The sequence below is a fragment of the Tamandua tetradactyla genome, chromosome 6, assembly GCF_023851605.1.
Source record: "Tamandua tetradactyla isolate mTamTet1 chromosome 6, mTamTet1.pri, whole genome shotgun sequence".
Classification (NCBI taxonomy): domain Eukaryota; kingdom Metazoa; phylum Chordata; class Mammalia; order Pilosa; family Myrmecophagidae; genus Tamandua; species Tamandua tetradactyla.
In genome coordinates this window covers 159029992-159047536 of record NC_135332.1, presented here as the reverse complement: position 1 = coordinate 159047536, position 17545 = coordinate 159029992, and positions in this window count along the sequence as shown.

Below are 17545 nucleotides of genomic sequence, written 5' to 3'. Positions count from 1 at the left end.
AAATTTGGAACCAGCCATTGGGGGAAAAGTAGTTGCATTGTGCTATATTCACCATGCTACAGTATACAGTACTTAAAATGAAGAAAGTAGATCAGAGATACATAAATATATAAATAAAACTAATATGCAATAACAGTTAATATATTACATAATTATATAAGATAATGATTACATATGTTAAGTAAAAAGACATGTTTAGGAAAAATAGAAGGTTAATTAAAAATAGTGCTAATAAGGAAAAAAAAGAGGCAAAGAGGAGAATATGATTAGTGTGGCTAAAAGAGCTTTAATTATATCTAAAATATTTTATTTTAATTAACAGAAAATATAAGTACTTCTTACATTTGAAGGGAAGTCTATTGCTATTTATATTAATTTCTGTACTTCTCTTTAGTCTGTGGAATTATTGTAATTCTTATCAATATAATTATTATAATAGCAGAGTAAATATTTTCAAGAAACAACAGTTAGACGTATGTATAGGGAATAGCCTGTTAAAAATCAGAGGTGTAAATGGGCATAATGCAATATGGAATTCAGTATTTCAGACCAGTATACTCTGTTGAAGAATGGAACTCTAAAAGTAGCAAGAGCTAAAAGTGAAAAAGTAGACTGGTGTCAGAATATGTTGGGCAACTTCTGACATGTTAAAGGGTTAGAATGCTTTTAAGCAAGAATGATATGATCATATTTATGTTTAGGAAAAGAAAATACTGACAAGGAATTCTTTGGCAAGCTGAGTTGTAAGGCAAAGAACAGCCAGGATCAGTTAAGAATTTATAATATAGTAATCAGATGAAAACTGATGATGTTTCCACAATGTAATGACACTGGGGACTAAAAGAAAAGGCTTGAAAGGATCAATTGAACTTGAACTTTTAAATGTGGTGATGGAGGAAAGGAAAGGACCTTCAGCACGTTATTTGGTGATTCCATTAAATAAGGCAGTGGTAAGGGTCCATGAAATGAAAGTAAATATATTTTATACTTGAATAGGTTTTGTACCTCAGGAAGTCAAAATTCCTTCAGTACATTCCATTGAGAATATCCAGGAAACAGTGGAAAAATAACAGATTGGACCTTAGGAAAAATATGGGGTTTAGAAATATAAAATATAAAATGAAATAAATATACATTCTTAAATCCTTGGAATACAGGTGGTTGCTGAAAGTATTAAAGCTGAAAAACATTTTTTTTTTTTTTTTTTTTTTTTTTAACATGGGCAGGCACCAGGAATCAAACCCAGGTCCTCTGGCATCGCAGGCAAGCATTCCTACCTGCTGAGCCACCATGGCCCACCCTGAAAAACATTTTTGAAGCAAGAACATATACAGCCACCAGAGAAGATGACTAACCTCAAGCAACAGCAATGTTTTGAGTTGATGAAGGATAGGAAATCAAGAAAACAGGCTCAGTGTGAGCTGAGTGGCTAGAACGACCACAAACACTTTTTAAAACTTTGATTTTATGACTTTAATAAGGGAACTCTTTCTGATTATTACATAAGAACAGAAACAGCAATTGTCATGAACTATTCCTGAAAGTAAATCTGGTATAGCTACATTGTCAATTAATTTAGCAATAGTTAATACAGTGGAACATATGAATATACATTGACTCAACAATTCTGTTTCTATATGTAAAAACTAGTAGAACTCTTTTGAATACAAACCAAGAGACTGGTATAAGGATGGTCAAATTATGACTGTAATAGCAAATAAATTGGAGAGAATCATATATTCATAAATGTGAATTACTAAATAGAATTGATTGCCATTATTTGTGTCAGTTATGCTTTATAAAGTCAATGCAAACACTGAATTGTGAATACTCAACTGTTGTTCCTAGGGTTAGTTTCCTGCCAATCTTGGGTCACAAAATTGCTGCCAACCAATTAATACATAACCTTGTTTCCTATATGTTTCAGTTTATTCAATACACATTGTTTAATATATATTGTTGACTTAATAACATTGAACTCACTGCCAATAACACTATAATTCATGCCCTAATGAAGCTTACCTGTACACATATTTTCTTAGTAAGGTACTTCACAGTTTTCCTGCACTTAGAGCATTTGTTCAACACTGCACTTGGGAACCATTTCAAACAGTGAAGTCACCAACAAAAAGCACAGAGATTTAAAAAGGGTAGGGGGGCACTAAATACATCAGGAAAAGTACCCTTGTTTACAGTATGAAAGCTGAAAAAAGAAGGCAGAGTATCACCTTGTTTGATAACATCTGGGAACATGTGCATTGGTGACAAGTTTTTTGCTGCACTTGGCCTGTACCTAAAGGATAGTGAAAGAACATGTGTATTGATTTGGGGGTTACAAATAAATGTTAGTGAGTAGGTGAATTCACAAACATGGTATCTGTGAATAATGAAGATCAACCAGACATTTTGATGAATGTATACAAAAAATACAAGATAACAATTAAAATAGATAGATAGATACCTTATCTATCTATCTATCTACCTATCATCTATCTATATCAACCTGGTTGGATTTCAATGGAAAGATTGAGTGAAGGGCGGGTAATGGTGGTCCAGTGGCAGAGTTCTCGCTTGGCATGATGGAGACCTGGGTTCTATTCCTGGTGCCTGCCCATGCCAAAAAAATAAAAATAAAAATAAATAAAAAGATATTGAGTGAAGAAAATGAATTGCAGATCTATTTATGAAATTTCCATTATCGAATTTCCATTTTCTTAAAGAAGTACTATATTTTACTCATTATCTATATAAACAATATGAAAACATATAATGATAATATGCACATAGTTTATTGAAGATGATTGCCTCTGGGGAGGAAAGGAGAATGTGGTTTGGGTAGTGGGAAAAATTTTTGTGTGTGTGCATGTATGTTTCTATAGTTTTATACATGTAAAACACAATTTCCATCCCAAAACAGAAGGCTTCAAATGAAACAAAATATTTTTAATTTTATGAATTTATATTTTGAGAAATGTAATTGCTTCTGTTATGTAGGTACTAGCTTTTTGATGTTGTAATTAAAAAAATAAAACAGCACTATTAACTATATTAAACATTTTGAAAATATTTGGTCAGGCAATTTTAACATTCGTTAGATCTGTACTATACACAGATTAGAGATAGACAGTACATCGATGGATAGATTGACAGACAATAGATGTATAATAGACAATAAACAGAGTAAAAAGATAGGTAGAAAGAATAGAGGAAGATTAACTTGGGGAGTGATGGGGAAGGAGAAGGAATGGAGGTCGCTTTTCATTTTTATTCGAGCAGAATTTAACATTATCAGTTCAGTACAAGAGAGTTTTCTGTTCAACGCATTTCAGCTTAACTGAATACACAGCAACTATGCACTGCAGTATATACACAGGAGAGCAAATTTAAGTAAGAAAAACATTCCCTAATGAATTTTTTATTCAATTTTCAAAATGAACTGCCCATATTTACTTTCAAATCTACTGTTAAATATCATCACATTTCATATTAATGACACTAATTTCTCAATGTCATTTAGTTTCCTTTTCTTTTTTCTCCTATTTTGTTATAATAGGAATATAAGCAAAATGTAGTGAATCAATAATATTTTGTTTTAACTATATTGATTAAATTCACAGTTCAACAGTAAATTTGCTGACACAGTTAACCAGAATGTATTTAATTTCTTTGCTAATAAAACAATAAATAGTACTATTTTCCTGAGTGGGAACACACTAATAAAAAAAGTATAAAAGCTAATTTTGGACTAAATATTCCCAGTAGTGATATCTTTTGTCACAACTACTAGAAAAACTCCAGTTTACAATAATGTCTTTATAAATAGGAGATGCCATTAATCACGTGAAAATTAAAATGAATTATAAATTATGTTTTTTTATAAATTATGTTTTAATTGCAGGGAAAATCATTAAAAAATATGCCAAAATTTGTATCTGAGTGATTTTCCTAAAGGTAAAATAGGCATATTTATGCGTATGAGTGTCGATTCAGTTTATATTCATGATTATAGTGGAGGTATATAAGAATACTTTACTTGAAGATTTTTTTGCACATTTGATTTACTATAGTCTAAAATTTACCTGGCTCTCTGCTTTTTGTCTATATGCTCTGCAATATATTTATATGAGCTATATTTGATACTTTTTCCACTTTGATCCAAGGGAGTGATAAAGAACAAGGTACTCAAATTTTTTAATTGAACATCTAGGCCATTTAATATTGTATATATAGGTATAATCTCTAACTCTGAACAGAGAATAGCTTTCATAAACCTATATGGTAATAAAATACCTAGATTAAGAAAAAGGAATGTTCATATTAGTGTAAATTAATAGCAAAGTTGCTTATCTTTTTCTGTTTCTCTCTCTGACCCAACCCCAATACCAGCCAGAGATTTCCTGAACCCAAATCTTTTTCAACCTTTTGATGGAAGTTAGAGAAGATGTAGATTTTATAACAGATTTGATAAAACAGTATATATATCCATATTTCCATTCAGCACAGATCTAATGATAACTTTTCCATGAAACCTCTCCTACCTCAGATATAACTTCTCTTTCTCTTCTGAATTCCTGTTGCATACATTTTTAATTCATCTACTGCACGGTCAAGCATGTATTATTATTTGTGCACTTATTTTATTTCATACTCATTCTGGATAGGGAACATACTACTAACATTTGATTTTTTTCATTTTATCTAGGACAGAAACTTACACAGATCTAGAATTTATTAAATGTGTTCTTAGTGTAGATATAAATAATTGAAGAAGCATTTTAAAACAAATTCCTTTCAGTTGTGGCCTCCTTCAATTGCAGATATATTACAAAAACTTTGAAGATTATTTTGAAATGATTCCCAGCCAATAACAAAACTGTTAGCTTTATCATGAAAGCAGATTATTCTAGATTTTATTAAGGTGAAGAGTTTGGGGAAGGGGAACAAGCTTTATCTAAAAATAAATTCTTGATGCAAAACAATTTGCCACTCTCTGAGAAATAAGAGACTTTGCTAACTCAGAAAGTGATTTTTCTCCACTCTGCCAGAAAAGCTCAAAATCCTGGTGAGAGATTTGCTTTGAGACATACTTGCATATATGAATATATGTCTGAAATGAAACTGCTTTAAATGTTTTTCCGTTAGTGTAAAATTTTGCAGCTTTAGAGAGGTTTTAAGGAGTTGAACATTTAAATGCTTTAAAAGAAAATTAAAGCCCCTTTTTAATATCATATACAATCATAAAGAATAGAATTTTCTTTTTTAAAAATTATGCTGCTTTTTTATGAAGGAGACGTGACATTCTTTAACGATGTAAGAATGTTGTTAGGTATAGACTTGTATTTTGAAAGCCTTAAATTGCCTAAGAAAAATGATTAACTTTGAATAATAGTTGTACCATTGTTAGGGAAATGTCATTGACTCCTGTCCTTTATGATTCTTGGAAGAGTCTTATCAGAGAAAACTTTTTCCCCACTGGTTAACAATTACTGCAAATCTTCAGCACCACTCTGGAACCCAATCCAAACCAAGAGCACAGCAAACATAGTCCACAATCCCATTTACAGATTCCTCTCGATTAGCTCTAAAACAGTATTTAGAAAGGAAATACTAAACCCACTGGGTTTCCCAGACAACCTTTATGAATTGGCATGCTGATTCCTTGCTCCTAAACCACCAAAGTCTTTTTCCCCTTGTTCCTCTTTCAGCACCTTGCTTTTGTTTTCACATTCAAACTGTGTTGTCTTAATCTCTAGCCCTAATTATGCTGAATTGCCACAGGTACCCTTTCTTATTTTTAAAAGAAGGGCATTTTTTGCCCTTAAGTTATTTTCTTAGCTGTCTTTGCTGTGTGGCAGCTGCCATTTGAATCTCAGATCACTTCATGTCTTGAAACTATTGCGGCTCAGTTGAAACTATTTTAGGCTTTTTTTTTTTTTTTTAACTGCGGTGTTTCCAGCTTCTTCATTAGATTTCTGAATATTTTGGCATTTGCATATTTTCTTTTTCAAAAATTAATTGGAGGGTAGGAATAGGGTTAAAGAGTCTCCTCTGTTTAAGTAAGATATTACATTCGTAGAGAATGATACTTTTTGGAGATGTTTTTTGAGATATTAACTGCTATAGAAAGATAAGAAGGGGAGTTGTTTTGTTGGTTCTCAGTTTTTATCCTTTTCTCCTCCAAGATATGAGAGACATCACTGGGCTGTGTCCCTTTTGGGATATTTGCAAAGCTCCAATCAGAGGTTTTCTGAAGACATCCCATATTGATCACAGGTCATAAATGCAAATGAGAGAGACTCCCTAAAACTTTAGTTAGTTTGGGAAACAAATACATGAAAAGGTATTTGGTAGCTCATAGAGTTTTCCAAAAGCTCAGTGATCAGAGTTAGAAGCTAGAGGGTCAAGAGAACTGTCCAGTGCATAGCACAATCCTTCCCAGCGGGGACACCACATCCTCCTGAGTATAGACACCTGCTTTAGTTTGCTAAAGCTGCGAGAATGCACCACAACAGAGATGGATTGGCTTTTAATAAAGGGGGATTTATTTGGTTAAAAACTTATAGTTCTTCAGAGGAAAGGCAGCTAGCTTTCATCTGAGGTTCTCTCTTACACGGGAAGGCACAGGGCAATCTGTGCTGGCCTCCTCTCCCAGCTTCTGGGTTCCCACAGTCTTCTCTGGGTGATTCCTTTCTGCATCTCCAAAGGCCTGGGCTGATCCGCGAGTGCTGAGATGAGGAATGCTGAGTTGCATGGGCTGTGCTGCATTGAGCTCTCTCATTTAAACATTCAGCCAATTAAATCAAACATCATTCATTGCAGGAGGCATACCCCTTAGCCGACCGCAGATGCAGTGATGAGTTTCACATGCCAATGGCTTATGTTTGCAGCAACAGAACTAGGCAGCTTAACCTGGCCAAGTTGACACTTGTACCTAACTACCACACCACCACTGCTGACGTCATCAGCACTGCCTACTGGGCTCTCCTCCCAACACCACTGATAAACCTCTGCCAGCGTATGGATTCGACATCATAGTTGCCAGAGGTGATGCACCTTGAAGCCTACTTCTTTGGCTCCTTGCATCTCTTCTGAAGTTGACATAAAATGTTTTGATTGCTGGAGTCCAGTTCAGTTCAAATGCCCACAAGATAGGCAGGGGAAGTAAGCTTCTGACTTCAAACGCAGGGGGGCACAGAGCAGTTAAATACACAAATGTCTCAAAGTTGCATGCTATGTTTCAAGATTTTAGACAGCCAAGAAGTACGGGGAATGTGTGCTATCATCCACCATTTTGGATGCCTAACATCAACATACATTTTTCCATATTTAATTTCCTAACCACTAAAACCAATGACAACATCAGTGCCTCTGTTAAAGTAATGCAACGATCTCTTCTATAATTGAAATCATCCATATTCTATCCCTACGTGGGGGTAGTTTTATAAAATTTCTTATTGAGCTCAAAGCCCATAATCCCTGCATGATGTCACTACTTCCTAAAATATTCTCTTAATTCTGCCACAATAATCTGCAATCTATAGGCTAAATTATTAAATTAACCACCGGTGACACACAGTATAGAAAATAACAAGAGATTAGGTGAGGGAAAAGAAGGAAAAATTAGTAAAGATAATGCAAATATATGCATAGAAGAAAATGAACAAGTTCTGCTTCCTTCATTTATGCTACTGATTTTGAGGCCTTATATCTGTTTATTACTCATTTTCTCCACCACCTTCTATGTTTTTTGTTTTGTTTTATCTTTGATTTCATCTCAGTTGCTTGGAGCTTCTTACTTTGTGATTGATCCAACTTTCTTTGCGGAGGAATCTGAGTCCTTGGAGTTACTACTGCTGTGGGCTTTGTGTCCATTTGGTTGCTTATTCTAGCTTTATTTGGTAGCAGCTATTCTATTTTTGGTAGCAGCTCTTCTATTCACCATGAAATTCAGGATCAAATGCCTACCAACATTCCACATCCCCCATTGTTTTCTTTGTTGCTCATTTAATAGCCCGATAAGGGTAAAATGGAGACAGAGAATCTCAACTTCTAATACAGTGCTGGTGTTACAGGATTCATACAGGGAATATTCCTCCTTTAAGTTCTGAGATTTCTAACTTGGCAGAACTCAGAGCTATGGAAAAACAATGTTTGCTAGTTGCCTATTAGATATGCTAGTGAAAGAGGCTGCTCTCATTTGTACCTCGTGTTTGTTGAGAAGGGCTAACCATGCCCTGCTTGAGCAGGAAAAATAAGCATCATAGTCACTGTGGAGAGCATCCTACAGCAAATATAGGACAAAGTTAAATAAGGAAGAACTATATAATATACTGTTTTAATTATCCAGATTCTGTACTACAAAATATCTTATTATTTATCCTCAGTAAAGCTTACTTTGTCACCTAGTATGTCAAATAAAGACATTATTTAATTAATTGGGTCTTAAGAATGATTAAAATTATTTTTTGTCTCTATTGTAATCAAAGGGTTTCTCTATTGTGATTTGCTGCCATTTAATGTAAAGAAATAAGGAGGCTTTTTTCTCCGCAAAATTATTTTCATTTCCTGGACGTTTTAATCGACTGGATTTTAAACATTTAAGTGGTGATGGATTGGTGAAGGATGCTTGAGATAATTATGGGAATTCATAAAACCAGACCGTGTAGAAATAGTAATAATTTAGAGATTGTATTTACTGCTAATCTCTTTGTATGTATCAGAAATTTCAACGAAATATCTGAGTATTCAGTCCCGGAGCTGTATTTCCTTTCTACAGATGCTATGCAAGCTTCAGTGCAATTTTTGGTTTTTGGAAGAGCAGCCTACTCTGTCATCTCTTTTTCTTGATGTTTAATAAAAGTGCTTCTGACAGTTTCAAAATTTAAAACATTAGGGAGGTCCTTTTTTTTTTAGTTTCCAATCCATTTATGAACGTTTATTTCTTTTATCAAATATTTGCATTGTTTTAGGAGTGCTTCTTTACATGCTTAGCAGGTTTTTAAGGCTGAGCATAAGCAGGGATTGTATTAGAAGAACAATACTTCCCTCTTATCCACTTGTGTATACACCCAATTTTTAATTTCATTTGCAAAGGAGTTTTGCTTGCTAACGTTTGGGACTGAGAGAAAGGAAAGGAGGTTGATGAAGAGGAACTTCAAGGTGAGGTAAAAGAAAAGACGGACATGTGGTTCCATTTTCCAGGCCTATGGAAAGAAAATAATACCTCCAGATGTAAAGAGTCTTTATTTAATGTAGAACCTTATATGTATTGTGCTGTATTCAGGCCTTGATGACAAGATTAAACACCGAATGGGAAAAGGGATAGTGACCTCACTTCTATAAGACATATTGGCAGTATGTGCAAGAGACATAAGCTAGAAGCAAAGCAATAGCCGGAAAGCAGTGTCTATGGAGGCACCTGTCAGAGAGAGAGAAAGACAGACAGTACAGATTGTGCTCATGTTAGGAAGCTGGAGAAGGTGTGAGACATTCTGATCATCCAGAATCAAAATAACTGGGAGTAACTCTGTGGATGATCAGATGAGGTGTGTCAACATGGAAAGGCTAACCTGGAAAATGTAATTAAAAAGGAATATTATTAAAACACACAAGCTGTTGTAGTCTCAAGGAATTCCAGCAACACTTCGATCTTTTCCCCCATTAATTGTTAAGATAAAATGAGATTGCTAATATTTTTTGTTTTCCTGTTTACACAGTCTGTATGTTTAATCAAATACAATATGTTAGCCATTATTTCTAGATTGGAAAAGTTTAAGTGGCTTTTTTCTCTGTCATTTTTGTTGTATTATCAAAACATACAACATATTCCGTATTTTGTAAAATTTGTGTTCATCATTATTAAAATTGGAACAAAATCTCTAACCTAAAAAAAATCCCCATATAATCTTCTTTTGACTATACAGTACTCTATACATTTATTGGCACATAGAGCCAAGAGAAGCAAAGATCTGTAGATCAAATGTGATATTTAGTTAAAAGTTTTTGTTGACAGAGACTGTTTTAAATAGAAGAGACAGATGTTGAAAAATAATTTTTGCATCTTATTCTGTTGTTCAAATTTCCTATTTCAGTGATTAAATGCATTATTTATGTGTTATTTCCATAGAGAAAAGCACTTCAGTCATTTGTGGATTATCCATAGAAAACTCATGGTAACAAACAGACTCCTTAAATCAAACAGTCCTTTTGCATATTCTTCATGATTTAGCTCAAGGTTGCCCTCCTCTGGAAAATTTCCCAGAATTCCTGCCTGGTTATATACCCCTCCTATGTGTTCTAGCATTTTCCCCAAACTGTATTATTCACTTATCACGGTAGACTAATCATGGTTTTATGTCTCCGTTTTCTCAAAGAAAGTTATAAGTCCAAATCAGTCTGATTGATGTTAGTGTTCACAATGCCTAATCCTGTCCTTTATACATGATGTGCAATCCATAAATACGTAACGAATGAAGGAAGTGAATTGTTTTAGTTTGCTGAAGCTGACAAAATGCAATATACTAGAAATGGGTTGAATTTTACAAATGGGATTTATTAACTTTCAAGTTTACAGTTCTGAGGCCATGAAAATGTCCCCATCAAGGCATCAACAGGTAGTGCTTTCTCCAGAAGACCAGCTACTGATGACCCCCAGCTCCTCTGTCACAAGGCCAGGCAATGTGCTCTGATCTCTCCCTTCTCCACCCTGGTTTCATTGCTCCCAGCTTCTGGTTGATTCTCTCTCAGCTTCTTTGGCTTTTCCCTCTGAGTTTCTCTGGGTCTGTTCTCTAATGATCTGGGTTTGGGGTACATAAGACTTCAAACCATCACATGAACGTTTTCTCTGAGGTCTCTAATTTGCTTCCCTACATACTAATGAGTATCTGCCTCTAACTCCTACAAAATAACTACGAGTAAATATCTTAGTCTTTTATCAATTTTACACATACTTGAAAACAAGGAACGAAGGAAATTCATTCTTCAGGTTAAGGAAACCCAACTCATTATATGGTATTTATTTTAGCAGCTAGGAAACTGAAACAGATGTATGGGAATGATTTTTCCTGATGAAACTGAGTTTTAAATTCAGTTTTATGGAAGCCTTAATTTAATTTACTATATTTAAAGTGACAGATTGAAGAGTTCAAATTTTCTAACTTCCATGCTAAACAAATCTCATACTATACTTTTAGATTTTATGAACTATATGTGTCTGCCTACATTTGAAAATAGAATTAACTTAAATTGTATCTAGTAAAAGTCAATTCTCTTTATATACCAATGAGAAAGAATAGAGTCCCAAAACAGATGTACGCATATAGGAAAAATTGCTTTATCATAACTTGGGCATGCTCATCAGTATGAAAAAAAATGAACCATCAATAAATGTTGCTAGAAAAATAGTTTATCTGTAAAGAAAACAATAATAAAGTGATCCTTATCCACATAATATAAAAACAACTGATGCTGGGTGAGGAACGGTGGCTCAGTGGCAGAGTTCTCGCCTGCTGAGCCAGAGACCTGGGTTCAATTCCCGGTGCCTGCCCATACCAAAAAAAAAAAAAAAAAACTGATGCAGATATACTAAAGATTTAAATGTGACATGCAGAAGAATGAAACCTTTAGTATAATTACATCAGAATATTTCATGAATTTAGAGTAAAGAATAATTTCTTTTAAATGAAAAACAAAATGCAAAACATCATGAAAAGGTAAATGAACTCAACTGCAATATAAGTTCTGTTCAGTAAGACACGAAACAGTATGAAAAAAATTGGGAAGATAAATTTATAATAACGGTAACTGATAAATTTTCAATGAAACTCCCATAAATACATTTAAAGAAATTTGGAGTAGTATGAATAAAAAATGGGCCAAGAACATAAAAAGGCATTTCACAGAACAGGATCATGAAAGCCATATAATTACATGAAAAGAAATTCAACTTCATGTTTTAGAGAAATGCAAAATAAAGCCACAATAGCATGCCATTTTATCTTTCCTGGGCTTTTACTGATTTTTTTTTTATAAAGTCTGATAATAGCATGCATTAGACAAGATGTGGAGCAAAGTAAATTGCCATACACTGTTGGATAGAATGTATAGCAGTATTACTATTTTATAAAACAGGAGAATATTAATATTTTATATTTATAAAATATATTCTATATCATAATAATATAAACATTATATTCTAGTGAATATAATATAGTCTAGTGTTGTAGAATATATACATAAGGTATGACCTAGAAATTTTACTTCTAGCTATAAAGAAACCCTCATGTGTATGCACTAGGAGAAACATACATTAATGTTTATTTTCTGTAAGCATTGTCAATAATAGATGCAAATCAGAAATATTGTAAATGCCTAACAAAAGCAAGATAGAAAAAAAGTAAGATAGATGCATGTAAAGTAAGCTAGATCAATAAACTATGTTATAATAATGTAATGAAATACTGCACAATAAATGAAAAAGAGGAAACTGCAACATGGATGAATCAATAAGATAAAACTCAAAATAAATATTGAATGGAAAGAAAAAGTAACTCAAAAATATACTACTCTTCCATTTATGTAAATGTAAAAATAGCCACAATTTAACAAAACATTGTTTAGAGATACAGACATATGTTGCTAAAATAAATCTATACAAATATTTATATAAAATTCAGAGTGGAAAGTATTGTTTGCTGGAAGAGTTACATGGTAGAGGAGAGAGATTAAAAGATAGTAGCAATATATTTTCTTAGCCAGGTGTTGGTTAAATGGGTATTTGTTTTATTATACTTTCAATTGTTTATACAATTGATTATATTCAATATTTGTAATGTAGTATCTGTTTTAAGATATTTTTCTAAATGTGAACTCTTTTAGACCCAGCAATTCTCCTTTTTGGATTCACTCTTCCAGTAATTCTCCCCATTGTGAGAAGGCCATATATGTTGAATGATGTTTATTTCTACACTGTTTACCATAATAAATTTTTGAGTCAACATAACTGATAAATCATGCACATAGACATACACATATTTATATATACACTGCAGTATAATTGTGCTTATTAAAAGAATAAGTTAAATATATATGAAATTATGTGCCTGATACATTGCTTGATAGGACAAAAAGCAATTTTCCAAAAAAAAATATAATAAAGCTATAAAACAATTTCTTTTTTTTAAATCATTGTCTATAGGGAGTTGCTGAAAATATTTGTAACTAGATATGACTTATAGCACCTTTTGATTCAGAATTATTCATTTCCTCTCTTCTTTGGCATGATTCCCTTAGGTGAAACATACTTCCTCATCTCATTGATTTTGGTCTTGGCCATATGATGTGCTTTGACTAATGAAATATAAGCACACATGACATATTCTACATCTAAGCAAGCATGTTAAATCGTGCTTTCATCCTTTGGCTCTGCCTCTTGCAAGATGCCCCAGATAGGGGCTGCTCTCTCAGTCTGTGATCTGGAATGAAATGAAGGTGGAGCTGAGCTCAGAAAAAAACAGCTAAATCCAGCAGAATTTCAGGAAACTAGCAGTCTTCATGTATGAAGAACAAGAAATAAATATCTCATAAGTCTTTGAGGTATTAGGGCCATATTTTACTGCAGTAAATACTGATTGAAATAATAGGTTAGAAAACTGACCATAAGTGAAAATTGAGGAAAACCTCTAGTAATTCTCTATATCTTACTCATAAAGGATGCACTGTGTACATTCTGTTATTGTCATAATGTGTGTGTCATATCATCCTTGTAATTGATTTCCAGAAAAAAATGGTAACTATTCTTATTTTTTTCTTTCTCTCAATTTCTTGCAATGGTAGACCCTTGTTTTAGTTTGTTTATGCTACCAGAAATGCAATATACCAGAAATGGATATATATGGCTTTTACAAGACAAGTTTGTTAGATTATAACTTTACAGTTCTAAGGCCATAAAAATGTCCAAACTAGGGCATCCAGAAAAAATATCTTGACTCAAGAAAGGCCAATCTGGAAAGGCGTGTGGTGGGCATCTTCGGATCCTTTGGCTTCTTGTTGCAAACATCTTCCCCAGGGGGATTTTCTTTCCGCATCTTCAAATGTATCTGTATGTGTCAGCTCTGAAGCTTTTTCCAAAATGGTTCCCTCTTAAAAGACTCTAGTAAGTGGACAAAGAGATTGAATGGGTGGGGATACATCTCCATGGAAACACCTAATCTAAAGGTCCTATCCACAATTGGGTGGGCCACATTTCCATGGAAACAATTTTAAAAGATTCCACCCTATAATATTAAATCAGGACTAAGGAACATGGGTTTTCTGGGGAACACAACAGTTTCAAAATGGCACAAACCTCAATATATGTTTATCATGCTAAGAAACCAAAATTCACATGTTTATGTTATCATCTTAATTGCCTCTTTTAAGTAGTAGATATATTTGCCTGTTATAGTTTTTTGTTCTCCAGAGTTGTTTAGAATGTTTTATGTCTGGTTGGTGAGATTATTAATGTGTTTCTATAATGTATGAAAGCCTATGAAACAGGAAAATGAACTGGCATATTTGAACACAGTGCACACATATCACTTAGTAAAATTCAGTAAAATAGGGGAGGGTGTCTTTTCATATCATTCTGTAATTTCCTTATAGTGTGAAGAGAGTACAGATGAGACTCAGCAGAGGATGAAAAAGAAAGCAAAATTGCGTATTTGACATTTTTTAATGTATATATGTTTATGGAAGTTGTTCTATAATGTATCCTGCTTTTCTCTGAAATTTTTATCATGATAGCTGGAAAAGATGGTATTCTAGACCAATGTCTAAGATGTCCCTACATAAATATAGCAGCAAGCATTGATTTTCCATCTTTAGTATATTAAAAGGAAGCTCCACCTTTCCTTGTGCCTGAATAACTTTCAAAAATCCAAAGAAGAGTTTTGGTTTTCTTCCAGATAGGTGATTATCTTGCAAGAATCATCAATGAATACTCTCATTCCAAGGAGACATATATAGTAAATGCCTATATAAGGTTGATTTGTTGCTAGTAAATTAACAGTTTCATTATAAGTAGGACAGTGCACAGCTAAGAGCATATAGTTTCATGATCTGGAGGGTACAATTTGACCATAATTTGTTTCAGTTCTTCTGTGTATAATATGAAATATGTAATTTAGTGGTTAATGAAAAAGCAACTATGGGCATGCTTGCTTATGGCAATTTGATAACCAGCAAGGGACTTGAAAGTGTAGAAAGAAAAATTGAGAATACAATTTAATAGAATCAACATTTATTATATCCAACTATATGTGAATACTAAGTATTCAGAGTGCCATAAGATCTTTGTAGCTTATAATCTTTCTTTCATGCTGTAGATTTATTCATGCATCTATAGGTATACTCTGCACCCAGAATCTTCTAGACTAGTATTTCTTATGTCTCCCACTATGAGGTAAGAGACTAGGCTTGGATTTTCTATTTTTTTCAATTTCTAATTCATTGCACACTGATACTATTTCTGAAGAAAATAAAACAAATGAAATAAAAAGGTATTTAAATAAGTTCAAATTTTATTATTCATTTTGAAAAGTATAAAATTATAGTTAATTAACAGTAACCAGAACAAACATGATATAGGAACAAGGCAAAGAATTTGGGAACAGTACATGTACTGTAGTTCTTTGAAAATACACCTGCGAGTGATTAATACGGAGCTACACTGTCAAATACAACTTTTTGCAATGATAGAAATGCTCTTGACCCAAACTGTCCGATATAAGCAGCCACTGACCACACATGGCTCTTGTGCACTAAAGTCTGACTAGTGTGAATGAGTAAATGAATCTTTAATTTTGTTTAGTTTGAATTAGTTTAAATTAAACTAATATAGCCACAGATAGCAGCAGCTAATATATCAGGCAACTCATAATGGACAATCACTGTAGCACATGTAATTATTTTACCATTTCACAACACTGACCAAACATTTAGGAATAAAATAGCTATGCACCTTTTTGAACAATTGTATAGACTTTGAATAAATGCAAAATGTGTCAGTTTTTAAAATTTTAATGTGTCATGTAAATTTACTTGTTGCTTAATTTATTTAATCTAAGTTGGATTGATAATAATTTTATTTGTGAGGAATAAAGCATGTCTAAACTGCTTTTTTGATAATAATACTCATATAAAGAAAGTTGTCTCACCAAGGTGTACTGAAAGAAATGAAGAAGTGTTTGTAAAGCAATTTCAATAAGCTCAAAACATTCATTTTTGACTTTTATCCAAGTGGGGCAATTGATAACTTGTTTTAGTTTGCTAAAGCTGCTAGGATGCAATAAAACAGAAATTGATTGGCTTTTACAAAGGGTATTTATTAGGTTCCAAATTCACAGTTCTAAGGCCATGAAAATGTCCAAATTAACATATTCACAGAGGATGCTTTCACTCAGGAAAGACGGATTGCTCCCAGGTTCCGCTCACAGGGGAAGGCACATGGCACCGTCTGCTGGTCCTCTCTTCTGGCTTCTGGTTTCAAATGGCTCTCTCAGCCCATTTCCAGGGGCTTTCTCTCCAAGTGTCTGTGGGTCCTCACTTAGCATTTCTGGGGCAGACCCCAAGTTTTGTCTCTTAGTTTAGCATATCCAAATGTCTGTATCTGGTTTCATCTCTCTGCTGCTCTGTGTCGGCTCTGAGTTCTCTCCCATAAAGAACTCCAGGAAAGGATTAAGACATACCTTGAATGGGCAGGGTCACATTCTCTGTGGAAACAACCTCATCAAGAGGTACCACCCAACAATAGGTCTGCCCCCTCAAGATTGAATTAAAGAATTATGACTTTGCTGGGATACATAACAACTTCAAACCTGTATAATATTGCAGTTTCAAATTTATATTCTTTCATAAGCAGCCTTTTCCTACAATTTATATATATATAAAGGTTTATATTTGTATTTACATACAAATATATATATATACAATTTATATATATATAAAGATTTCTCAAGCTTGGCATATTGGGCTAAATAACCTTTTGTTATGGGGGACAGTTCTATGCTTTATACAGTGTTTAGTGGCATTCCTAGCTCCTAACCTCTGGATGTCAATAGCAACCCTCTTAGTTATGACAATCGGAAGTATCTCCAAACGTTGCCAGATACCATCTGTAGTTGGGTATAACCTCCAGTGGAACAAGATATATTTAGATCAGATATATTTAAAGACTTTAAATAAAACTTTTTAATTAAAAAATTGATTCATGAAATCCATGAATTCCTCATACTTGGACTTTTTAAATAAAAAACAAAATTCAATGTGTCTTAAAAAATTCAAAATGTGTTCAATGATAGATATTTTTCAAATGTGCACTAAGTTCCTTACCTACTTCATTGATACTGTTTAATTGTTGAATGTTATACAAATCTAAAGAATTTTGTTCTCCCAAACTTCTAACTTTCATTAAGAATGCCTACAAATTCTCAGATTTCCAGATATTTTGGTTGCAAGTGGCAAACTATTCTAAAGCATACCCTGCTGTATGTGGTTTTACTGTACATGA